The sequence below is a fragment of the Candoia aspera genome, chromosome 2, assembly GCF_035149785.1.
Source record: "Candoia aspera isolate rCanAsp1 chromosome 2, rCanAsp1.hap2, whole genome shotgun sequence".
Taxonomy (NCBI): Eukaryota; Metazoa; Chordata; class Lepidosauria; order Squamata; family Boidae; genus Candoia; species Candoia aspera.
In genome coordinates, this window is record NC_086154.1 from 250,152,455 (window position 1) to 250,179,286 (window position 26,832).

General features: G+C 39.9%; 2 long non-coding RNA genes across 2 annotated transcripts; both read right to left on the reverse strand.

The window, feature by feature from the left end:
• Positions 1 to 12,121: 12,121 nt before the first annotated feature.
• On the reverse strand, positions 12,122 to 16,040 carry LOC134488795 (uncharacterized). The gene is made up of 3 exons (XR_010067049.1): positions 15,956 to 16,040; positions 14,059 to 14,201; positions 12,122 to 12,416 (listed from the first exon to the last, which is right to left on the reverse strand). It is a non-coding gene; the product is annotated as an uncharacterized LOC134488795 (long non-coding RNA).
• A 6,590-nt stretch (positions 16,041 to 22,630) lies between these two features.
• Positions 22,631 to 25,115, reverse strand: LOC134488796 (uncharacterized). The gene is made up of 3 exons (XR_010067050.1): positions 25,038 to 25,115; positions 23,396 to 23,561; positions 22,631 to 22,682 (listed from the first exon to the last, which is right to left on the reverse strand). It is a non-coding gene; the product is annotated as an uncharacterized LOC134488796 (long non-coding RNA).
• Positions 25,116 to 26,832: the final 1,717 nt, after the last annotated feature.

Sequence of the window (26,832 nt, forward strand, 5' to 3'; positions counted from 1 at the left end):
TTGAATACTTCACTTGGGTACTGAGCTCATCCAGTTTCTGCGTTTGCATAGGAGCCTGAATCATCATGGGATGAATTTGTGGATCATTGCAAGTTACGCACCCACAAACAAGTTGTAACCAGGTCTAACAGTGATTTGGGGTGGCTTTGAGTCAGTCACGCTTTTGCAACCCAACACACCTCACAGAGTTGTGGAGAAAATAGGCAGGAGTATTAGGATGCAGGAGTATTAGGCATGTTTGCCACTTTGAGTTACATAAAAATAAAGGTGGAATAAAAAATACCATAATAATAATAATTACAATTTGGTGGGAATACAACTGGAGATTTGAGTTACATAAGCCATTTTTTAGCCTCTAGAGACTTTTCCATAGGTATTTCTGTATGCTGTAGAGATGTGAGAATCCAAAATCGGTAGACAAAATGAATTCTTGCCATTTTGAGGTAGAAAGTAAACAAAAACTATAGTGTGCTCCCTAAAAAGTTTGGTCAGAGCCAGTTTGGTCTAGTGCTTAAGGTGCTGGCCTAGAAACCAGGAGTCTGTGAGTTCTAGTCCCGCCTTAGGCCTGAAAGCCGGCTGGGTGACCTTGGGCCAGTCCCTCTCTCTCAGCCCAACTCACCTCACAGGGTTCCTGTTGTGGGGAAAACAGGAGGAGGAAGGAGTATTAGGTATGTTTGCTGCTTTGAGCTATTTATAAAAATAATAAAGGCAGGATAAAAATAAATAAAATAAATAAAAATAAAAAAGATCCAGAACACTACTGCAACAGGAAAATCTTTTCACTTTGGTGATATTAATTGACTGATTGATTGATATGTACCATTAAGTTGGTGTCAACTCTTAGTGACTACACAGATAGATTTTCTCCATGATCTATCCCTAACCTGGGCTTTCAGGTCTTCCAACGGTGCCCTCATCACCACCGTAACTGAGTCCATCCGCCTTGCTGCTGGTCGTCCTCTTCTTCTCTTTCCTTTCACCTTTCCCAGCATTAGAGCCTTCTCCAGAGAGCTGGGTCTTTACATAATGTGTGCAAAATAGGATAATTTGGGCCTGGTTATTTGTGCCTCGAGAACACTGGGTTGATTTGTTCAATCATCTATTGTTTTCTTGGCTGTCCATGGTATTCTCAGGAGTCTTCTCCAACCCCACAGTTCAAAAGCATCAATACTGTTCCTATCCTGCTTCTTCAAAGTCCAATTTTCACTTCCATAGAGTGTCACAAGGGATACATGGCTTGCGTGATTCTGATCTTTGTATGTATAGACACATCACAGCATTTGAGTAATTTTCCAAGGCCTTCATGGCTGTTCTACCAAGTGCTAGTCTGCTGCATATTTCTTGACTGCTTATTCCTTTCCTGTTGATGGTTGATCCTAAAAGACAGGAGCTATCTACCACTTCAATATCTTCATTGTCAATTCTAAAGCTAGTTGCTCAACCTTCTACTAATGTTGTCATTAGTTTGGTCTTCTTTATATTTGATTTTAGTCCCATTTTTTCACTGTGCTTCTTGACTTTTATTACAAGAGTTTGCAGATCCTTTGCATTTTTGGCTCTCAAGATAGTGTCATCAGCATGGAGTAGATTTTTGATGCTTTTTTCCAATGCTCATCTTCTTCCAATCCAGCCTTCCTCAGTATATATTCAGCGCATAGATTGAATAAATGTGGAGAGAGTATACAGCCTTGTCTCACTCATTTGCCAACCTGGAGTCAGTCTGTTTCGCCATGTTCTGCCTTACACATCTTGCTTGTATGTTCTGTCAATTTCAAATTAAACTTGATCATAAAACTCAATCAACCTCCTGCATCAGTGGTTGGATCATAAACTTTACCTGTATGGCAGTGTCAGCCACTAAACATCCCAAAGGCTTTAATCTAGCCACATCATAAACACATTAGTATTCCTTAGCTGTTCCTCAGTAACATGTTGAGTGCCATCTGACCTGAGAGGTCCATCATCTGGCACTATATTGTCAATAATTTTATATTCTCTACCCATGTGGTTTTCATCTGTCTCTAGCATCTTCCTATATTGATGCTGCTTGATATAGGTGCCTCCTTGCTTTAGCTGGGCAGCTGGGATGGCCTTCACACAGTGGGTGACCTTGCTGGAAATACATGCTCTTGGCAAAGACTTCCGGTGATCTTCACTCATCCTTCCCAGGAACAATCCCCACCACCATAGGCAGCACAGCAGGAACTTATTCTGAACTTCATATCCATTCCCTGATGTTGAAAGATCCTTTTAGAGTTCTTGGCTTGTTCCCCTCCCACAATAATATTTTCCCAAAATTGTCCTGAGTTGGCTTGGAAGTCCATACATCTGCCTAGGAAAAGGACAAGGATGAACCGGGGTGGAAGGTGATGCCTGTGTGGAAATCTCCATATGCAAATAGGAAAAGAAGGCATACTTGTTTTGCTGTCAGGCTGCATCATAAGGATGTGTCCTCTGAAAAGAGTTAGTGAGATGTCTTTGTGCCCCAGTTAATGGGATGTGATGGTGAACCCATAGTCAGAAGAGATGAGAGGAGTAAATAGTTGGGTTCTCACTTAATGCTGGTTTGTCATGGCTTCTAAGTCCAACTTCATTGGCCTGGTTCTTATATAACCCTATGATTTTACAAATCATAATGACTTGGTTCACCGATTGTGCTAAATCAAAACCAAACAAACAGCATTATGGTTTAAAGACATGCATGAATCTAGGTGGAAAGCACAACATAAGATGGCTTTTGACTTCAAATTTGCTTTGTAAAGTTATTGAATGCATCTGTGTGACCGCTATAGGAGTAAAGATGTTGGATTGGATGAAATCTTGGTTAGATCCAGCAGGACTCTTGTTCGGTTTTTATGTCCATGTTTAGACATTTGATAACCGTAACAGAATTAATGCTAGAATATTGACTTGGGGCTTAGTAAGTTCCTGGTTTTATTTAGTATGTACAATAATGTTTCCACTGGGTGTATTTACCGTCACAATGTTTTATCCTGTTTTTACTATCTCTTCTGAACTGCCCATCTTTCATTTCAGTATTCTGTGCAGCTGCTATGCACATAGTAGATGAGCTACATTTTGCTGTTAAAAAAATACTACCTAGAGAAGTTGCTGGGCAAGAAGGATTTCAAATGATTTCTCTTAGGTCTTAGTTCCCCTAAATCGATGTAGACTTCTTTATAAATCATGGAAGTGGAACTTTAGTTTGCACCTATCTTATGATGCTTCTGTTAATCCTGCTGGCAAAGAACTTAGCAATATCACTTTTCCTCTTGTTGGTCTCTCTTGTTTCCCCTCCTTTCTCTTGTGTGCTTTTTTAAGATTGGCGGCCTAAGCACAGGCCCAAGTTATCTTTTGATTTACGTATACTGTAATTAATACACATAGTCTGAATGCAGTTTTTTTTTTCCCCTAGTGTTTTTTCCCACATGTGCACCGCCTGCTTTTTTCAGATCAACCGGACATTGATCCATTGGTTGCAGCAGGAACTGACTGACCAGCTTGTTGCTTGAGCCTGACGTTGTGGGCTGAGAGAGAGGGGCTGGCCCAAAGTCACCCAGCTGGCTTTCATGCCTAAGGTGGGACTAGAACTCCCCATCTCCTGGTTTCTAGCCTGGAGCCTTAACTGCTAGACCAAACTGGCTCTCCTATGGTCTGAATACAGTAATAATATAAATTTGAGTTTTCATCACCTCCCCCCTCCTCACCTGCTAATCAGCGGGCTCCTACTTTCCAGCTGAACATTCCTTCTTCTGGGACAGGAACAAGGAAATTTTTGGCCCTTCTAGAGAGTTTGGCATTTGGAGATCATGTCTCCTTAAATGGCTACCATGATAGGTAGACTTGGTTATTTGGAAAGTGGCAGTCTTATTTTCCTGCAGGTCTTGCTCTAGAAAAAGCTGTATGCTAAGATAGTGGCATGGCTTCCCCCTTAGTGTGCTGGAGGTCTTGAAGCAGTGTTTCTCAACCTTGGCAGCTTTAAGCTGTGTGGACTTCAACTCCCAGAAGTCCCCAGCCAACTTACTGGCTGGGAAATTCTGGGAGTTGAAGTCCACACAGCTTAAAGCTGCCAAGGTTGAGAAACACTGTCTTGAAGGATGCCAGGAAAGATATGGCTCAGTTCCTAATTCTTTAACTCTCCCCAACTACAGTATGTCAGGGATGTGTGATGTGTATTGGTGCTTTGCAGCCTCTACCAAGTCTGCAAGAATCTTTCAAAACAAGTTTGAAAAAATACAGACTTTTATAGTTATGGAAAATGCCCTCTGGAAATTATTGGGTAAGATAGCCTTATTTGCATACAAACAAGGATGCCAGTGATTCCTCAAAAGACTAGTGGGATATATGCAAAGAGGGCAGGTGCTTTAAGTGACAATCTGTCTTCCAGTTAGGGAGGTATTGCCTTCTCAAGTTGCTCCTCTGCATTTTAACTTGGAAGAAAGCAGCAGTAACATAAAAGAAAAATTACATTTTCTCATTGACCTCAAATACTAATATGGCCTGTCTGGCTTACAAGTAATTCAGCAGAATTTCGAGCACAAATCTGTGGCTAATGCATTAAGTGCATCTATATCAGCTGAACAATACTGGAGTCAGTAAATACAAAATAAGCAAGCTGGGAGATAAAATGTTGGCAAACTGGGTGAAAGCTTCTGCAAAATTACATTAAGGAAACACAGTTATGGCTACTAAATTCAAGTTAGTCTGGTGTGTTATTACTCAAAGTCTTTCATAAGTATAGAAGGAAAATAGCATCAAAAGAACATAACAAAATTAGGTCATTCGCAACAACTCCACCGCCTGAGCCTTTATAAACTTTTCTGAGATGGCAGATATATTTCTCTGGGAATCCACTGCCTTGGACTTAGTAGGATTTCTATCTCAACAAAGTGGCACATTTTAGATTGTTAAGCTGGTCTTGGTGTAGACTTACCCTGTTGAATTTTGTGAAAAACCACAGTCCTGTGGTATCGTAATGACTAATGAATACATTGTAATCAGTGCCTTCACAAACCATTTCATGAGACGCATGGAGCGACATCCAGAGAAAGGAATACCATTTACAAAGAGAGGAATATTATTGATACTCACAGCTGTTGCTGAGCAGGCAACAGGGAAAAAGGAGAATTGAAAGTTAAGCTTACTTATTGCTAGCGGCTGGGTTTGCTAAGAATCAACCCTCACTTCATGGCAAATGATGCTGCTGCTGCTGCTGCTGCTGCTGATGGCTGGGTTAATAAACATGGCTGACTCAGTCTGTAGCTTAGTCATAGCTTCCTTTTTGAACTGACAACACACCATCATGCTTACCATGTCAAGGGTTATCATTTTGGAGCATATAGAGTTCCGACTTACTTTCTTTAATCCTGCCTGGTACCCCATGTATCCTTGTGGCAGGAGACCACTGGCAAACTGTTATCACATCAATACAGTCTTCTTTATTGGTCAGCCAAGCAGCAGTGGGTTAGCTTGGGTGCTGCAGCCAATCAGTGTTGAGGACATTTGTTCTGTTCTGATAGGCTTGATGGTAATGGTGAGCCTTGCATTTTCAGCTGGGCTACACCTCCATCCCAATTCATTTCTTCCTGGATTAGCAGGTTCGTGCAGTGCTGCAGACCCTTATCTAGTTGGTTAAGCATGTTGTATGAATTTAGCCATGTTTGATAGCAAAACAATAGTTAAGTGTGACATGAACATTCCTGCACTGATGAACTACTTCCCATATATACCGCCCCAGTTCAGACATTGCACAAAGCATGGAATAATAGCTGGGTTTCTACAGCACAGTAAGCCAACACCAAAGAGATTGCAGTATGGCTTCATACGATGTGTGGATCCTTCTATAGTGTGACGAAAAATCTTGGTTTATGTTTGAGAGAGAGGTTAAATATTAAGAGATTAAACTGCTCCCGTCTGCTCACACAACCGGCATCTGGTGATGTGATTGAAAAATGGAAGTACTGAGTTTGATTGGCATATAAAGTTTGCTACAACAGATTCTTGTTCTTTTTTTTCCCCTTTTGGTGCTTCTCTTCCTCTTTTCTTAAGGGAGCTGAGACATAACCTTTTCATAGTAATCTGAAATTCAAATAGAGTAAAATCCACTCCTCGCACATCCCAATATTTGTGAAAGGTTTTTTTTTAAAAAAACAAAACAGCTTTGAAAGTGCCCCATTATTGGTCTGGAATCTAAGTGTGTGCATTTGAGTGCTCAGAGGGAAGTAATATTAACAGAATGAAAAGGTCAGAAAATTATAAGAAATACCTTTTTCAAAACTAAATATGCCTGGCGTATCAGATTCCCAGCAGACATCGTGCCAATAGTTTTAAAACTGGCAACACGAGGCCTCTGGAGAAGTTGAACTCATCATGAGTAAATGTCCTCCAAAAAGACTAATGGTACACATATCTCCATGGATCAGGATATAGATTAACACTTTTACTCTTCAAGTAGGGTCATTACAGATAAGAAAAGCAGATGCTATACTTTTCAAAACACAAGTAGTTGACTATAAAGTAACAAAGTTACTAGATTCATACAACCTGCTTAACTAAGTCAGTGAAAGACCTAGCATGCTAAACTTGTTTGCACTGAATATAGGTTAGGGGTGTGCATGGGTGGGTGGTTTGATATGCTGCATGAATGCAGTCCAGTTAGTTTATGGTTCAATGTATTGTGCAAACTCAGAATGTTGATTAATTCATAACAAGGTTAACTGTATTTTGTAAACACTTTCAATATGTCACAAATGAAAATTGTATATTTAAAAAAAACCTGATAGCCTTTACATGATCTTGTGGGAATTGCTTTTGGTTTCTGCCTTTCAATAGTCTTCATTTTCCTTCTCACTCAGCACTGCTTCTTTTGGCCTACACCTCAAATGGAGCAAATCACAGCAATTCCAGGAGACATACAGTATCTGCTAAGAAAATAAAAGGACCCCTTCTGGACGAGACCAATCTAACCAATGGGTGGTCAACAGGCCATCCCATTCAGGGGGCAATCCTTGGCATCTAAGCTGAGGACAGTGCTCCCATCATCCTCAGATTCTGCACATAGTTCCCTGCTGCATAGCAACATAGGACCATCTGGCTACAGAATCAGTAATGGGTCCTTTGAGAATATGAGACACTTTTTCTGAGATAAGGTGAGGATACGGAGTAGAGAGCAGAATCCCTTGAATATAAGGCCCTGGGAAGTTTATTAAGGTAGCACAGTGTTTCTCAACCTTGACATAGCTGGCTGGAGAATTCTGGGAGTTGAAGTCCACACATCTTAACGTTGCTAAGTTTGAGAAATACTGAGGTAGCAGATTACTCTTGTCTTCTACTGGAGCCACTTTCTATAGCTCATTTAGTAGCTGTCCAGGGTTCTGAACAGTTGCCAGGTATACCATGAACTAGCCAGTATAAACTGATCTACCTTAATTGGAGTTGCCATGGTTTTCTTCAATTTGATTGGCTTTTCCAGTCTACTTGAATTAATTTGGCTTATCTGTTTAACTATAATTTTACCTATTCTGATGTGTTTTGATGTCATTTCAACAAATTTGGTCTTATTCAGTATTTCTGTTGTTTGTGAGTACCAGCCTCCAAAGACATAAGGTAGCTAGTATGTTTTTTACAACCATGGCTAGCTACATGCCATTATAGGGAGGCCAGAAAACTATTGTTATATCATTGTTTGTTCCTGGTACCTGAAGACAAACTCTCTTGTCCTATTAACATCAATGCCTATTTAGCTTTAAACCTAAGAATATGGATTTGAATTGAATTTATCTTTTCCCAGTTCAAGATCAGAACTACAAAAAGTATAATTATAGCCATGTAATAAAGGAAGAGAAAGAAAATATTGTAGTGAATGCTGTTAAAACCTTGACAGAATGTTTTTCCCTTGGGGAATTAGATTTACAGTCCCAAATTCTATATATATCAGTGCAAATTAGGAATTCTTGACCTTGAAGGGCATTAATTTCCCAGCAGAAAGTAATGTGTAGAATTAATTTGACATTGGAGATTCAGGAAATGACATTCTCATGGTTTCTCTCTCCACGCCGCCCCCCCCGCCCCCCCCAGTTCTTTGTCCTCTGATCAGTTACCAGTCTAGTGATCCCTCCCCACTGGATTTCAGAACAGATATGTTGGCAAATGAAGAAAATTAATATTTGTAGTTCTACATTCTATTGCCCTAAATGTAAATAGTAGCAATAGATTATAACATTATGCACTGAGCAGTGGGTTGGGATAGATGACCTCTAAGACTCCCTCTAGGATTATGTATGAAAGGCAGAAATCTATTTACTTACAAAACAAGGCATTTGAGTAACTTTTCCCCATTTAGTGGAATTAATTTTATTTATTTACTAGACTTATAAGGCAGCCCAACTCAATGTAACTCTAATACTCAGCTACTAATTATGTGCTGCAAAATACACTACTTCTAAAGCATATTCAAGACCATCTTAAATGTATTCAAGGCCAAGCCTTTAAACCTTACTATGAGTTTTATCTAACAAGTGTTAGAATTGTGAAGAATGAACAGAATAGATCAGGGTTTTTCAACCAGGGAGGTCACTAGGGGTTACCTGGGAGATCACGATTTATTTAAAAAACTATTTCAAATTCAGGCAACTTCACATTAAAGAGGTAAGTTTCATTCTTTAGTTTAAGAACACTGTTAATGCATATATAGAGGCCTACCCATGAAACAAATATAATAGTTTGTACCTTGTGGCCTATATTTGAGCCTGAATGTGCAGGGGTTCCCTGAGACCTGAAAAATATTTCAAGGTTCCTCCGGGGTCAAAAAGTTGAGAAAGGCTGGAATAGATTAATGCAACCTAAACTATGATCTGCCACTCAGACTCCCCTGGCAATGCCCTGTTCCATTTATACAGCAGACCAATTCATCATAGCAGCAGTTTTTGGGACTGCTGAACAAAATTATTGTCCATGAGACCTGATATATAAAAAAAGTTGTGGTTGTTAGTCTTTTGAGATCCTCTGTTTATTTCTTTTTGGTGTTGGGATTACTATTTTTATTTTTGCTATAGTGGACTAAATAGATACCCTTCTGAAAACAATATAACAAATACGGTTTGAGATACTTAGAGGAAAGTCGTGTTATAAAATATAGAGTTAGAAGATGTGATCTCAAGTTTCTGTCCAGTTTTATGAATTTAGGAGGTGAAAAACACTATCTACATAAGAGAAGGATTACTAAAGTGATTAAATGTTTTAGTTACAGTAGATCTGGCCAGGCATTATTTGTTAGGCAACTTCATGTGATATGTTGCCAAGGGAATGAATTCTTAGGTCAATATTGTAGATTTTCCTTGCTGAAAAAAGTGGCTTATGACCAATCCTTGCACTTACAACTGTCACAGCATCCCTGCAGCCACGTGGTCAAAATTCAGGCTCTTGGCAACCAGCATGAATTTGAAATGGTTGCAGCGTCCCAGGGTCACGTGTTCGCCTTTTGCGACCTTCCCAGCTGGCTTCTGACAAGCAAAGTCAATGGGGGAAGCCGGACTCACTTAACAACCATGTGATTCACTTAGTTGACCATGGCAAAAGGTCATAAAATTGGGTGTGACTCACTTAACGACTGCCTTGCTTAGCAATGGACGTTTTGGTCCCAATTGGCCATAAGTCGAGGACTACCTGTACATTCACCATCCAGCTTAGAGTAAACTTGTGGATTACTGTGAAATTCATATTGTGTCCCATGAATGTTGCATACTATGTTCAGTATAATATACACTGTAAGCAGTCATCCTGTTTTATAACAGGGCATAGAAGTAACCACAGACATATTCAGACAGTGAGATGAACATAACTGACTGCATATCTGCATTGCAAATGAAAATTCCCTGGAAGCATCATTTCCTGGCCTCCAGGGCAATACTTGCGCAGGTTATTCTCTGCTGTGCTACATGGAGAAGTGATCTGAATTTATCCATGGGACTTAATTAAAGTTGAAGGCAAACCTCCTGGGACTTAATTAAAAGTTGGAGCTTTCAGGGGCAGCATCATATGGCAAAGACTACTGAAGGGTGCTACAGGTTTTCTGGATGGAGAGAAGGAGCCCAACAGAGAGAAATTTGGGGTGTTAGGCCTATTTTCAAATTAATGCAAATGAAACTATACGGTGCTTGGTGATCATGGGATACACACACAAACACACATGAATGCAGTGCTGATTGTATACAGAACTGCAACTAACTGGATTCGGGACCACCAAGAAAGAAGTATAGAAAGGTTGAATATTGTGCATCAGGACTTAGCGGCAATATCTAGTGGTTGCAATAAAGTTATTCCACTTCTGTGTCCAGACTGTATTCTGCAACCTTAATCATTATCCTGCAGTTGCTATTAGAGTGCTGGGGGATGGCAGGGTGGCAGGAGCAGAGAGGGTGCTGTGATGCCCAGGCCTGCATTGTCTGGGGCAGACCGTGATGTCACTGTCTCTGTACCAGGCCACCCGTTTTGCTCCACCGCAGCGCAGGGAAGGTTGTTCGTATGACTTCAGTGGCACATGAGAGCAATTCCTTTACCAGAACAATTCAAAGGTGTCAAAAACATGCAGTGACAATATTTCTGTGAATTGAGGAGTCTTTGTATCTATTTTCTTATGCTGCATAATTTTCTCCGCACTCTTTACTTTGCCTCCAACTTGCCTTCCCGTCGGCTTCTGAAATTATATTAGGAGGTGGGCATGCATTGCCCACTCAGGCTTTGCAGCTCAAGAATCAGAGCCACGTAGCATGGAGAGTCCCTTTCCAGGCTTCCTGATACAAGCTCATAAGAGAGATTTCCAAGGAACATCTCTTGAACCAGCTTTCAGACTAGACATGAAGCATTGGCTGGGTTCACATAGGATGGAGACAATGTTTATGGTGATTCATTGAAGTGGCATGCACTGCATTCCCTCATTTTTTTTTTTTCCTCCAGCAGCAATCCTTTGAGGATGTCATGAGTAAGGATGGCGAGCAGGGAGCTCCCATCCAGACTGTTAAGCGCATGCGTAGCACTGAGGAATTAGGTAGCCATTCAAAGAGACACAGATCGGGACCGCCTTAACCTTTGGGGTTTATATGGCTGGGTTTTCCCACGCTTCTTCAGTTTGTTAGGATTCCTGTTATGTACAAGCAATAAAACATTAGAGACCAGTTCCTTGTCTCAGCGTGTTTCCTGGCAGTTAGGACAGAGGCCTTCCGGAAAGGGGTGAAGACCTGGCTGTGCCATCTCACTTGGGGCACGAGGAGGGGTAATCCTGGGCATGGGTAGCACCTTGAAGAGGCTCCCATGAATTAAATGAATTTAACTTAAGAACTTTTTAACATCTCTATCTTGGATTTTATATTTATGCTTTTATTTAAGAATATTGTTTTTATTGTATTTTAATCTTTATTTCAGTTTTATGGTAAACCACCCAGATTCGCTCTTTGAGAGAGATGGGCAGTGACGAAATGCAAAATATAAATAAATAAAATAAAAATCTCCAGTCAAAGCAAATACAACGAACAACTGGAATGGAGGAAGATAATTCCTAGTTAAACTAATGTATGTGAGTATGCAAACATCTACTGTAAATGTAAGTATAACCATAACTGGCATGTGGTAGGCAAGGAGGGAATATATAATCTTTTATATGGATCATATAATAATGTCATGTAACCATTTTAATTTTATTTATTCCAAAATAATGCATGCTTAAATGTATTTGTCATGCTCCCCGATCAGATGTTCCCAGAACATCTTATCCTGCTTGCATCCATTTTGGTGCACTGAGTGTCAACCTGCGAGTCGACCAGCAGGGAGGAGGAGCATGGTTGGAGCGTGATACATCTTGTTTGGACTCTCTTTCAGCACCAAGGTCATCCACGGAGAACTGTTACAGCCATCTGCTGTCATGAGAAGGAGGGGGTGCATATCTAAGGGGGCAGTGGGGGGGGAATTTGGTCTTGCTGGGACTTTTTGAATGTAGAAACGTGTGGGAAATTTCATTCACAACTTTTTCTCTGTACTGAATGCTTCGCACAATCAAAATAGATTTCTAAGCAGAAGCTTATGAGTCGTGGTTTAATTGGTGGCGAGTGTTCCAGTCATCACAGTATTACAATTTCTAGCCTTTATCCATGTGGATATAGGAATCCAGAGTGTTGAAGCACAACGTTTGGAGGGTTCAATTTAGAGAAGGCACAAAAAAACCAATAAATTTAATTAGGTTCAGAATTTCCAGAGGAGGTCTGCAAGGTATCACACCTTTCCTGCTTCCTTTTCTAAAGCCTTGATCCATGTTGGTGCATGGAACCCAAAGCCTTCTTTAGCTTCTGAAGAGGAATCTCAACCATCACGGTTAATGCCAGGCCTACCATGAATGTCATCAGGCAGTGTCCAAGGAACAAGTAGAACTAAAAAGATAAGCACAAACAAAATAAAAGCCTTTTGGTACAGCAATGTATAGCAGTTCTGGACTTTCAGCCATTGATGGAGAGCTTTAATTAAGTAGCTACGCTCAACACAGGGAAACATTGCTATAGGCAGTGCTGAATCAGAACAGGAGGAGAAGGACAGGGAAAAGGAGACTTGATTCCAATGTGGAGAAATAAATGTTTCAAGAGTGAATGAGATCAGACTGAAAAGGAGGAACTATCTCTTGGAAAGTCAACATGCACTGAGTTCCTGCCAGGGGAGTCATATGTATGGGCTTCAATCACTTAATCACACCTCCCATTTTGACATAAATAAGAGCCCCTGCAGATGTTTCTGGTTCTGATGAGCCTCTTCCCTGATATCCTTGTATTCCACTTTCAGGAACCTTTCTAAATAGAGAAGCTTTCAATATGTAATTCCCCCCCCCCCACCATATTTTCTGAAATGTTAGATGCTAGGAAACTTTACATGTTATGCTATTTCTATGTGCTAATTTTGATCCCAAGTCAAGGCAAAGCTTTAGGCCAGAGGCAATTTGGGATTTTGATGGCATGAGAAAGACAATAACAAAATGGCTACAACGGGAAATGTGCTTGTTCACAAAACAGGTGCCATTGTGGGCATGGCCAGTCCCAAAACATCAATTTACCAGAAGGCAAACTAGCTCCAAAACAGACCTCTGTGGAGCATTTATTTACTCTGTGGAGCAAATAAATATGATGCTGGAGGCTGGGGCTTTTCTTCGCAGCACACCAGCTTCCTGTTTAATATTGTATTGTTTTAAAAAGCCAGGTGGTACAGGAAACCTGCTGGCATCAAGGGATGTGCCCCTGGGCACCACATTGCCTGCCCATCTCTAAGTTAGGGTGGTTTTCTGCCAAACATCAACATCATATTCATTTGAATAGAAAGAAGACAACTGAAATCTGGCATTAACAGGAAATTTAGGAGCAAGTTTAAATAGTGCTGGCCCAAAATGGAGTGGGAAGCATTATTTCATTTTTCTGCCTCCATCCTTTTTTTGGATGAAACTCTTTAGAAGGAGGGAGTGTTGAGAGATAGAAATGGTGATGTATTTCTATTGTCAAGTCAGTAGGAACTCTGTCACCCAACCCAGTTAACAAATTAGAAGGTGGGAAAGAATGTAATCACGAATGCATATTGAGGCATATCACAATCTAGAAATATATCCAAAAGATGTACTGGTGGACAACATTGCAAATATTGGCATATGTAACTAGTTTGCACATTCTAGACACAATGGGAAAGTCATGTCCATGGACCGATAGATTAAAATGGGCAAGGTTGATCTCAAGTCAGTATGGATATATCTGTACTGGGAATAGAAAAAGACCCACCCTTAATTGGACACTATATTTACAACACCTTTGGGGAATTGCTGATTGGTGAATCTATGGACTTTCACTGCCTTCACCCCCAAGAAGAAATATTGGATTTCGGGATAGAGAAAAGAACAAAATAGCAACAAAAAGGTCTTTGCTAATCTTTGTGCAGAGGTTGAAAGTGGATTGTTACAAAAAGAAACTCTAAAAAAACCCTTGTGAGCATTCTGTTCACTAAAGTGTGGTCCTTTTTCTTCTCATGCCTTCTTGCACTCACCATATTAATGTCTGAGTAATGTATCAAAGTTTCTTGAAGTCCATTATACAGTAGTATCATCATTGGATGCGCCAAATAGCAAGCATAGCTAATTCTTGCAACCACAGTCCAAACGTCCCATGAAAGCATTGTGTTGATGAATCCTGCTGGGAGAAACCGACACAAACCTCTGAGCAACAAGTTTTAGTTGTCTTCCTCAAAGAGTAAAATTTGATTTGCTTCATCCAAAGGTAGCCTTTGAAACCCACCAAAACCACACCTATTAGGAGACCTTAGTCACTAAAAAAAATTAGTGAAAGTGTATGATGAGGTTTCAGTCCAATATGTCCAGCTTACTAATGGTTTGGATGCAAAAGATTTAGAGAGCACCCCACTCCCCAAGTGGATAAGATGCACTGCCACAAAATTACATCAAAGTGCTCTATGGTTTGCTTCTCCCTTATGTTTATTTAATTAAACAGAACTGAAAAGAAAAACAAAACAAAACAATTTTGAAAAAATGAGCAAAATGTGTGTATACATGCACAACACACACACACACACATCCATATATTTATATGAAATGTTATACAACAGATTCAAGAAAGGATTATTGTGGTTAATATTTTCAGATGTACATATTATGTTGAACTACATAACTTACATGAAGGTAACAGGCAATGGAAAGGTATTCTCCTTACCCTTCTAATTATTATGGGATTAGTCTTTCAACACAGATCATTTTATTTATCCATTACTCAATAGTTTGGAGACATTGACAACACTCCACCACTGAATAATACTGATTTTTTTTTTTTTTTTGCCCTTTTGAGTCAGTGTTCACTCCTGGTGACTGCCTGGACAAGTCCCAGCAAGATTTCAGAAGTGGTTTGCCATTGTCTCCTTCCTAGGGCTAGAACTCATGGCCCAGGTGACATTTTTCTGGTGGGGCAAGCAGAACAGTTGCAGACAGGTGGTCCCACAAGTACCCTGGCCTGTGCCATATATGGCTTTATAGATGACAACCAGAAGTTTGAATCGCACCTGGATGTCCCCTGAGACCCAGTGCAGCTTCAGGAACAGAGGTTTTATGTGGGCATATCATGAAGCCCCTAAAACTGCACCTGCCACTGCATTTTGGGCCATTGCAGCTTCTGAATGCTCTTCAAGGGCAGCCCCATGTAGAGTGCTTTATACTAATCCACCCTCCTGGTGGATAAGGCATGAGTTACTGTGGGCTTCCCAGTCCAGAAGCTGGCACATCATATTGGTGCACAAGATGAACCGGTGCAAAGGCCTTCTTAGCCATGGCTGCTACCTGCTCTTCAAGCAGAAGCCATGAAGTCAAGAAGATCCCCAAACTGCAGACCTGCTCTATCTGGGGAAGTGCTGCCCCACTCAGTGATAAATATGAAAACTCTCCAGAACTGGAGAAGTCTCAAAATCCAGAGCTACTTAGTGTTACCAGGGTTATACTGAACCCTGTTTTCCTCCATCCAGAATCCCACAGTTTCCAGTCTCTGGAACAGAACTTGGTGGCATTACTTGATCGACCTGGGTCAGGTATGTATAATTGTCAATGATGATCTCACCCAGAAGCTTCATATAAATCAGTGTTTCTCAAACTTGGCAACTTTAAGATGGGTGGAGTTCAACTCCCAGAATTCTGGGAGTTGATGTCCACCCATCTTAAATTTGCCAAGTTTGAGAAACACTGCTGTAAATAGACTGGAGTGGGAAGAAAATAAAGTGCTCCCCTAATATTGATGGCTATCCTCAATTACAGGAAGAATGCCTTAAATACTTGTTGCTGGTAGGAATAATGGGAGGGGGTTCTCACCCCTCACTTTTGGCTTGTGAGCTCCATAAATATACCTATTTAGCCACTGGGTGACAGGGAATGTTGAATGAGACCTACTTGTGGCCTGATCCTGAAAGGCTATACTTGTATCCTTATGCTCTTAAAGAAGAACAGCTTGTTTCAAAGGAGCCCTAAGTGTACCCTGGCCATTTGTCCTGGCTCTCAGCTGGACATCTCATGGTAAGAGTACATAGATTCTTTAGTTTGGGACCTTAAAGATCACAGTACGATGTAACTTGAAAAACTGATGGCTGTGTCCACCTGTTTTCCTCTTACCCCTTGTGCTTTGTATCATTTACAATGCAAGGCTGTAGAGAGGGAATTTTATTGACTGTATGAAAGCCATTCTAAGAACCTTTTCAACTGAAGAGAAGACCAAAAATGCAAGAGAAAGAAAAGAAACTCTCAGAAAGTCTTTCTGAAAAGCAGAATATATAGGATTAAGGTCTCACTTGTCTTTTCATACTATTTTAATTGCTCCTTATTTTTCCAGCTCTGGAAACCAGGTTCTAAGGTTCAGCCGCAAGCAGCCCATGCCAGGTTCAAAGCATCAGTACTCATAAAGGAGGAAGAATATAAGTGTACCCCCTATTACTCTTGTAGCACTAAGCAGGATGAATCCTGCCTATGCTAGTGTTTCAGTGGGGCAGGGGAGAGAAAAGAACATAAGTTGTTCTTAAAAGACTGCTAGCCCCTGGTCAAAAGAAGGCCCCATTCTCCTTGGATATCATACCTCCATAGCCTTCCTCACATGCGAAAATGATCCATCCCACAGCAGTTGCCCAAAGTGTCCGATGAACAGCTTGGTAAATGGCAACTATGGGTGAATAGAAGCTGAAGGAGTCTTCTAAAGTGTAGGCCAAAGCAACCACCATCAACATGGAGAACATTGCACAAAGCCACCCCGCAGAAGCCTGAACCTGCAGGGAGATGAGAATAATGTACAACATTTGTGTTCACCTTGGTTCATCCCTAGCACTTTGCGGTACCTTTGTTTCCAATGCAGGCTGAGCCACTCTCTTCTTACAGTTGGTCTCCTAGTACACCTCTTTGGACACTTTCTTCTGCCCTCCATTTTGTCAGCCTCTTTGCATCTCACCTTCTACTTTACAGATTGCTTACCTTTTATATAGAGTCATCCTTTTTGATGTGACTCCCTACTGCCATTCCAAAAGTTGCCACTGAATTTAAATTTTTAATGCAACTGGAGAGAGACATTATTAGATAAATGGGGAGTAATCATACAATTACAATATTAATTTATTTTTAAATTTAAATTAGATATAATAAATTTTCTATCCATGTGGTCAAGATAGGAAGAGTGTTGACACTTTTGAACTTTGGTGTTGGAGAAGACTCCTGAGAATATCATGGACAGCTAAGAAAACAAACCAATGTTTCATAGAACAAATCAACCCAGAGTTCTCACAGAAGAGCCATGAAGGCCTTGGAAAAGTTACTCAAATGCTGTGAGCTATATCTACTCTACAAATGCTCTATATCTATATCTTTGTAGTCTATATCTACAAAGATCAGAATTATGCAAGCCATGGTATTCCCTGTGACAGTTCGTGGAAGTGGAAGTTGGACTTTGAAGAAGGATAGGAAGAGTATTGACGCTTTTGAACTTTGGGGTTGGAGAACACTCCTGAGAATACCATAGACAGCCAAGAAAACAACCCGATGGATCATTGAACAAATCAACCCAAAGTTCTCACTCGAGGCACAAATGACTAGGCTCAAATTATCCAACTTTGGACACATTATGTGAAGACCCAGCTCTCTGGAGAAAGCTCTAATGCTGGGACAAATGGAAGAAAAGAGAAGAGGATGATCAGCAGCAAGGTGGATGTACTCAGTTACAGTGGCGATAGGTGTACTGTTGGAAGACCTGAAAGACCAGGTTAGGGATAGATCTTCATGGAGAAAACCTATCTATGTGGTTGATAAGAGTCAACAACAGCTTGATGGCTCATCATCATCATCATCATCTATAGTAAGTATCTAATCAATTCAGATTAATAGGTTTCCTCGTATCCTATCCATTTCTCAGTTTTGATCCCATCCATGGACTGTAGTTCAACTCCCCAAGGCTATATGCAGGTCTTCACTTTGCTCTCTTAAAGTTACTCTATCTCAGAATTAGCAGAAGATCACCTCCCTAACCCTTTCCCATTTTCCTCTGGTTTTCCTTTCAATTTTCTCTTTAGACAGCATTCAACTACCAAGTATCCTTGTAGCCCTCTATGAACATAAAATACCCCCCAATAAAAGTATTAAAATCTAAGACCGTAAGACAGCCAATATAAACATTTTAAAAAGCAGCAGTAAAACTAATACAAATGGCACATTTAAGATCAAATGCCTGCTAGACCAGGGAGCCTAGTCTCAACCTGATATCTACATACACTGCAAGGATATCTCCCTTGGGAGGGCATTTCACAGATGCCAACTATTGGAATTGCTCTTTGGTAACTCTCTCTCAGCTTGTCATAAGCAATGGCACCTAGAGAAGAGGCTCCATAAATACAGGAAGAGACACTCCTTCCAGTGGCAAACCATCATTATTATTCGTTCCCTAAACCAGAAAGAAGTAGAGTTTGTTTTTTCTAGTTCGGAGCACTAGCCATAGTTTAGTGACTTTGGTCAGGAAATGGATATAATGTAGAGGGCAAAAGAATGAAAGAATATCTCTCATAGTATGCATGCTCCAATCAAAGGGGTTTATTTAAAACCTACAGGTTCCTGGTTCAAATGTAGCTTAGATCTTAATTTTTATTACAATCTTTCCTCCTGACAACCCCCTTCCCCATATTGATGTATGCTACTTTTCTTGTCAAATTCCTTCTAATTCATAACATGCCTTCAACACATCTCTATGAGATCCAGAATACTTTGCTCAGGGTAACAATTCACACATCATTTCAAATAACCCCAATATCAGAAATCAAAGGTACCCCCTTACTAGCCAAAGCAGAGCACTCCAGGCATCCTTAATTAGTAGTTCATGCCAGAAAAACTTTGCTTCTATAAATCTGACTCATCCTTTCTTTGTTTTGCACAGGAGTAAGAGAGCAGCAGATCCAAGAGAACCACACAGCTTGTAGAAATACAAAAAGTGTTCCAGGGAAAGAAAATAATTGGAAGCAACCTCATGAGAACATATGATGCTTAGTGGGCAAGGAACATTGTCTGACTATTGCGTGGTGGTTTAATGGAAAGATGAGAAAAGACTATGGAAAGGAATAGCCTAGAAGGAACCTTGTAGGAGAGCATTCCATATGTTTTATTGCAGATCCCACTTGTTTTTCTCAGCATTTCCCATATTAAAAGGAGGCCACCGTACAGAACTTGAAGAACTTCTGTCTGCCTCAGACTGCACAGTGAACCAGAAGGAAGCCAGGATCTGGAATATTTGTACATGGCATTGGCAACACTGTGGGGTTGTGGGAACAGGAAGAGGGAAATCCATCTCATTTTGTTAATGACCAAATCCAGACCCAATCCTATCGGGTCGGTCGGCTCTGTAAACCAGAGTATCAATTAGTTGTGGCTATAAAAAAGCAAATATAGAACAAATCAAATTTATTCAGAGGTGCGAGCCTCATCCCACACCTTCTGAGAGAAATAATTATGTATTCCATATGAAGGCTCTCATCCAAAGTATGCCTTCCTCAGTAAACATTCTTAAGACCTCAGTTTTATTTTAATTTTCAGTTTGTGATTCATTCTTGTCCTCAAGTATGCCAACAATAGGACATTGGAGACCAATTCCATTCAGGCCACTTATTTATATATGTAATTCTAATCCTGTCCTGATCAGTCTTCCCTAATCTGGTCCCCTCTAGATGCATTTGATTTCAAGAATGGAACCATGGCAAGGAAACCAGTATAAATCCAAAACATCTTTAATTGTTCTGTTAAGCAGGTCTCTCATTTACCTTGGTTCTTAGGATTGATGCTTGGTGGTGATACATGAACAGTCCAAGAAGAACACCAACTAGAAATGGACCATATCGGCAGTAAGGTTTTGAGTAATATTCTAGAAAATACATCACAGTGGACATTTGCCTGAAAGCAGAGTAGAAATTATTTTGGTGAAATTTTAATGGACAAAGAAGAACAAATAACTATTATGAACTAAAGCTTGTTTAGTCAATGACTCTGTTGAAATTGTTTGATTGCAGTTAAATAACAATAACCAAATCTGATTAATACTAGTGTTAACTCATATGGCAAATAATACTGTTGTGAACAGAAAGACTTGACATGATATACCTCTAGAGATTTGCACTGAAATACAATGCAATAAAACCAGAAATCAGAATAATTCTTGGTTTAATTCTTGGGAGGAGGGCAATGAAACATCTTGATAAAATAGTTAAGAGCAGAGACATCATACTGACAACAAAGGTCCGCATAGTTAAAGCAATGGTGTTCCCCGTAGCAACATATGGCTGCGAGAGCTGGACCATAAGGAAGGCTGAGCGAAGGAAGATCGATGCTTTTGAACTGTGGTGTTGGAGGAAAATTCTGAGAGTGCCTTGGACTGCAAGAAGATCAAACCAGTCCATCCTCCAGGAGATAAAGCCAGACTGCTCACTTGAGGGAATGATGTTAAAGGCAAAACTGAAATACTTTGGCCACATAATGAGAAGACAGGACACCCTGGAGAAGATGCTGATGCTAGGGAGAGTGGAGGGCGAAAGGAAGAGGGGCCGACCAAGGGCAAGGTGGATGGATGATATTCTAGAGGTGACGGACTCGTCCCTGGGGGAGCTGGGGGAACAGGAAGTTCTAGCATGGGCTGGTCCATGAAGTCACAAAGAGTCAGAAGCGGCCGAACAAATAAACAACAACACAAAACCACCTCTTTTTCTGCTGTGCAAAATCCACATTTTTTGCCTTTTGAAAAGGTAATTAAGAGAAAAGGATCTCAGACAATTATGAATCAGCCAAAAAAAAAAATCTTCATGCATGCTTCTAGAGATGCCAACTTTTGTTTTCAAAAATCTGAAGGATTAGTTCAGAGCAAACAGCTAACTTCCCTAGAAGACTTCCTTTCTTAGCAAGGACCAAGGAGCCCATATCGTTGTAAGGCTGTCCTGAATATTCTTCCTTTCTCTGTCTTAGGAACTATCCAAACATTTCTTGGTTCTCAGATATTAACTTCAGTTATTACTATAGTGATAGTGGACCTATGGTTGTTTCCTCCTCTAAGACTAAATGAACTTTTTAGAAGAGGGTGACCTCAGATTAATTGGCTCACCTATAAGCCAATTTTATCCACTCAAAAAGCTCTAGTATTCTTGCAAATTTCATCCAGCTGTGTTAAAAAATAATGATGTTGCAAACAGTTCCATGTTCTTCAGTAAGAGATGCAGAACTTTTGGGTCTCCAAATCTCACCGTAGATTTGGCTGTGAGTCAGATTGGGGCACCTTAGTTTGAACCAGTTCAAGTCCATCATTTTCCAAATTCCTAAGTGAGGTCTGCATTTAGTCTTAGAGGCCCTGTGTGGTGGGGAGGGAAGGGGGGATGTGCCTTGATCTATAATTGAAGTATTTCAATTTTTGGTCTAATGATATTAAGTCTTGGCCAAAACTCTGACTTTTTATGATGTTAACCTCTTTTCAGGGACGTGGTGGCGCTGCGGGTTAAACCGCTGAGCTGCCGATCAGAAGGTCGGCGGTTCGAAACCGCGCGGCGGGGTGAGCTCCCGTTGTTAATCCCAGCTCCTGCTCACCTAGCAGTTCGAAAACATGCAAATGTGAGTAGATCAATAGGTACTGCTTCGGCGGGAAGGTAACGGCGTTCCGAGTTGTCATGCTGGCCACATGACCCGGAAGTGTTTACAGACAACGCCGGCTCCAAGGCTTAGAAACGGAGATGAGCACCGCCCCCTAGAGTCGGACACGACTGGACTTTACGTCAAGGGAAACCTTTACCTTTACCTTAACCTCTTTTCAGGTACAACAAAGTCTTTTAACTACAGCCTGTAATGGCTCTTTCTTTATTCTCAATGTCCCTATTACTTTATACCGACTTTTTCTTTTTATCTCTTTCAAAAACATTGCAGGAAAGATTCAGTCAAGTTCACAAATCAGGTTTGAATTCTTCTCAGCCTCTCAGTAAGTGACCAATGATAAATGAAACCATTTTAAAGATCCTTACCTCAGATCATGTGGGTTTGCTACAGGAAGTCTGTAGAACAATGAAAGCAGGGCTGTAACTGTAAATGTTGCCAGGAACAGAAAGATTCCCAAGATGACAAGCCAGTATTTACTTCTGCCAAAATAAAAAGAAACAGAAGCAACAGATGGAAATGCTTCATCTATGTACCTAGAGGTACATAGATTTTATATTTTTTGGATAGGTGGCACTTAATCCCCTGATATAGATGAAAATTATACTAGTTTTCCAAAGAAACAGGATTATTCATTTTTCAACTGTGAATAGAATAAGGGTGCATACTTGTTTCGGAATGCAGAGAATATAGTCCCAAATGAGGCCTGATTGATTTAATGCTCATTTGTTCTAAGAAAATCACATATGACCCTCAGTCATAACCATTTGCAGGAAGTAGGGTGGGGACTTCCTGGCCTCCAACAGGCTGTCATTTTGCCCCAGATATTTCTGAAGAGCAGAACAATTTACAGATATTTCAGTATTATGGAGGGTGACAGGTTCCTAAAAGATACTCACCTGGTAGAAAGAAAGACTAGCAAGGGCGTTATGAAATAAAACTGGAAATCATTTGCAAGATACCATGTCCATCCATTACACTGAAAAACACATGGAAAATGTACATTTTAAAAATAGGCAGCTATATACTTAAAGACAGACTATACGCACAAATAACATTTTTGCTTCTAAGTTTTAAGTTGCTCTATCAACAATTGTTGATTTTCCAGGATCATGGTGAGAATCAAGGGACATCCTTATAACTACTTGGTTTTTAATTTCTAGAAGAAAGGTTGCTAGGTCCCAAGTTTTCCTAGAAAGGATAATGTATAATTTGACAGCCCTTTCCCTCGACAGATGATTTCATTCTTTGCTTATCTTTAAACTTTTCTTGCAAAGGATGAGCAGTATTTCTTAATAATGTGGTTTAAAACACAGATCGATCCAGCTCATTTTTTTTTCAACTTGACACACAAAAAACATTTTCTCTATAAAAACATTCCAACAGTTAATTTCTAAAGGACATTTCACTATACATCTTGAGGCATTATACATGATGGAAACATTCAGTACTAATTATATGATCTAGCTCTTACATTATATAAAAAATGTAGTCATCTGTTCAGCTGCTGACATTCCAATATGTTTGCCCTGAGCTGTCATGCCAATGGCTGATGAGTGACTCACAAATCTCTTTTCTTCTCTTCTCTTCTCTTCCCTGCCCACAACCACAATCAGAAGGACTGGAGAAGAATGTCATGAAAACCAGGCCTTTACACAAACTAACAAAGAGCATTCCATTGTAGAAACTTACTGATTCAGGCCCAGCAATGAAGTTGTTTATCAGCAATAGGTTGGTCCACCACACTCTTCTACAGTTATCCACCTCAAGTTTCAAGAACTCCCACAGTGCTCCCCAAGGAGTAACAGAATACAACCCAACCAAAAGACACACGGAATACATATGGAGTGGCTGAAGTCTACAAATGCAATGACAGCAAAAATAGTGAGATTGTCAGGCAATGCAAGCTTTACAGCTGATTCTCCTTTAGAGGGGTATCTGTGGGGTGTGGTTAAAAAAAGTCAAGATGGCGGCCGCAGTGATGTGACTGAAGCCTGATGTGTATTTTTATTTGCATTGTGAAGCACATAAAAAAAAACCAGGTGAGCTTCAAATCGCACCATTGCAGCTGCCATCTTGATTTTTTTTAACCATACCCCACAGACACTCCTGGTCCTTTAACTTATTTCCATATACCAAAGTGCATTTATTAATTTAACTTTTTAAAATGCCTCAGTTGGGAGTACGGTGGCATACAATTTTATCTTCTTCTTCTTCTTCTTTGATTTGCGTTTACATCAGGGGTGGCAATCCTTAGATGGAAGCCCAAAATCAAATAATAATTAAACAGCAGCAGTAGTAAAGTTATTTATGACTATTGACCAGTCAGATGTAGCATTATAAAATATAACTAAAACAACATGGAGAATTAAGCATGAGAGTAAAAGAATAATTACATTAAAAATGATTGAATGGCCCAGATCTCACAAGTTAATCAAATCTTATGACATTGTAGTGTGTTCACAAGAGATCTAATGAGATTTCAGACCATAATGCCAAACTATTACTGTTGAGAATGTGTTGTTGGTAAGTTCTCTGAAATGTCGTAAGATCTGATGGTCTTGCAAGATTTTACTCATTATTGATTTCTATTTTAGAGGATCCCCATACCATTGACTGAGATTATGTGTGGGTACATTCTTTGTTTATTTCCTGATACTCAGCGCAAGAAGAAATTATGTGTCCTCCCATTTCCAGGAAGATTGGAAAACTTGAAAGACACAAAAATATGGGAAATTGTGCTACCATCAGGATGGGACTATGGAGTGGAAGTCCCAAAGAAGGGCTACACATAGCACATTTTCTAATAAATGGAACACAATAGATTACTATGAAAAAGATCTTTGCTCAATGATAATTAAGACTGGAATGACTATAATTTCAAATTATGTTCCAAGCAGCCCAGGAATTCTTTGGACATATTTATGAATTTTTGTAATGGTCAATACATTTTCCAGAAAACTTCTTACTCTGTATGGCTCATACTGCTCTTCAACATGCTGCCGTAGGTAAAAACTGGGCACCTTCTGTGCCAATTCTTGATCTTGTAATATCACTCACCCAAGTATTTTTCCAAATGAGAATTGTTCTCCCTAGAATTCTGTCAAGGAACATGCTGTCTACCATGGCAGATATGGTTCCTTGGTGGACAAATCAATACTACACAAATACTGAAAGTCTGCAGATCATGAGTGTTAGGCAGGAACATGCTAAGACACTTGTGCTTCCTTTTATAACATCCCCAAATCATGTGTGTTGTGTGTCTGCATCCTAACATAACTGAAAAAAACCTCTCTATCAAACCATTGCAAAATAAAACTTTTGTAACTTGTACCGGAGAAATCGATTCCATAAGTACTTCAAGACCATGAAAAAGTTAATGTCTTTTTCTGAGCAATTCAACATCTTCAGGAATGACCGGGAGCTTAATAAACCACTGGAAGGAAAGGAAATCATATTAAATTTACTACTTTACTTTCCCAAAGATTGTTTCATGCTTTCTTATATAACTGTATTGTTGATGAAACCACAACACAAAATTAGTCACGTTATCAAAGAGATCCTCTTGCTTGAAAAGCAAATATTCTAACTTCATAATGCCAGTTTCTCCTTTCCCTCACTGAAAGATAAAGTTCTCTTTCCTATAACAAGAATATTTGCTTACACCAGAATATTACTTACACCAGTGTTTCTCAACCTTGAGAACTTTAAGATGTGTGGACTTCAACTCCCAGAATTCCCCAGCCAGCATGGCTGACTAGGGAATTTTGGAAGTTGAAGTCCATACATCTTAAGGTTCTCAAGGTTAAGAAACACTGGCTTACACATATCCCCACTCCCCACCCGCAATTCATACACTCTCAAAGTGTGGGCAGATTGGTAACGGCGAAAACATTATTTCACATCATCTGCTTTGAAACTATCTAGGTGAACACCTAGGTTCTGGGTTCAGAAATGTATTAGTCCTACTGGATGGGAACTTCAGTAATCATGCTAAATAATTGGACAATTTAAGTCATCATTAATATAAAAGAAAACGGAAAATAACCCTTTGGGAGACCTGATGAAGAGTTTCTTGCTTTTTTCTATTCTACAAATTCATTGTTAACTGATGCCATTTAATTAATGGAACCATTAGTATTGATATGACTTCCTTGGCAGACAATGCAGATTATGCTGCCATGAGTTATTAGCCACACATATTCACATTCAAAGCTACAGGTAGCTTAAATGTGTGATAAACAGATAGGTGTGAAGAATGGTGGAAATAGCTGATAATATTTGATTTACCTAATGATGAAAAATGTGTCAACGCCTAAATAAAATGGCCCACTTCGAGAATATATGTAGATAGGATTTTTTAGTACTTTAGCCTCCCATTCCAGCACATTGTCTGTAGCAACACACATAAGAAAAAAGATGAGATAGGGATTTTTGGATAGGCATTTATCAAAAACATTTATTTTTAAACATAGAGACCTATAGATCTAATCAGAACAATCTTCACAACATCAGGTGTAATAGTTTTTTGAAAGAAAATATACCATTTATTTTAAGCATTTTTATTCCACGTGTTATCTACCTTTAAGTAGCTATCTCTACTTGGAAAAGAAGCCAAAATTGGATGGGTTCTCCTTCTGGAGCTTTATGACACTTGGAGAAATAAGAAAACAACACAATAGAACAATATGGAATATTTAAAAACAGCAGGAGCAAATGCAGCTTAAAAAACATGGTAGGTAAATTAAAGATTCTTTTTTGGTTCATAAAAGTAGGTTGATTGATTTGATAGATTTACACTGATTCCTCAGTTTTTGGGCATAGGGTTGCAAGGGGAGTATCATCAGGGAGGACTGTCTGCAGGTAGTGGGGAAAGCAATCCAAAATGCCTCCACTCTGGAGAAATCTCTTGGGTTAGGACTATAGCAGCTGGACTAGAATTGCAGAGGAACCCAGTCATTCAGGTTTATTTTCCTTAACCTTGTTTAAGCTTCACCTGAACTGTAGTTACTTGCTGGATGTAATTAAGGAACTAAAACCATGGCCTGAAGTCTATGGAATATTGCATTAGGCATGATTATATTAATACTGGCCAAGTCCAAATGGCTTAAGAGAGATGCCCATCTTTC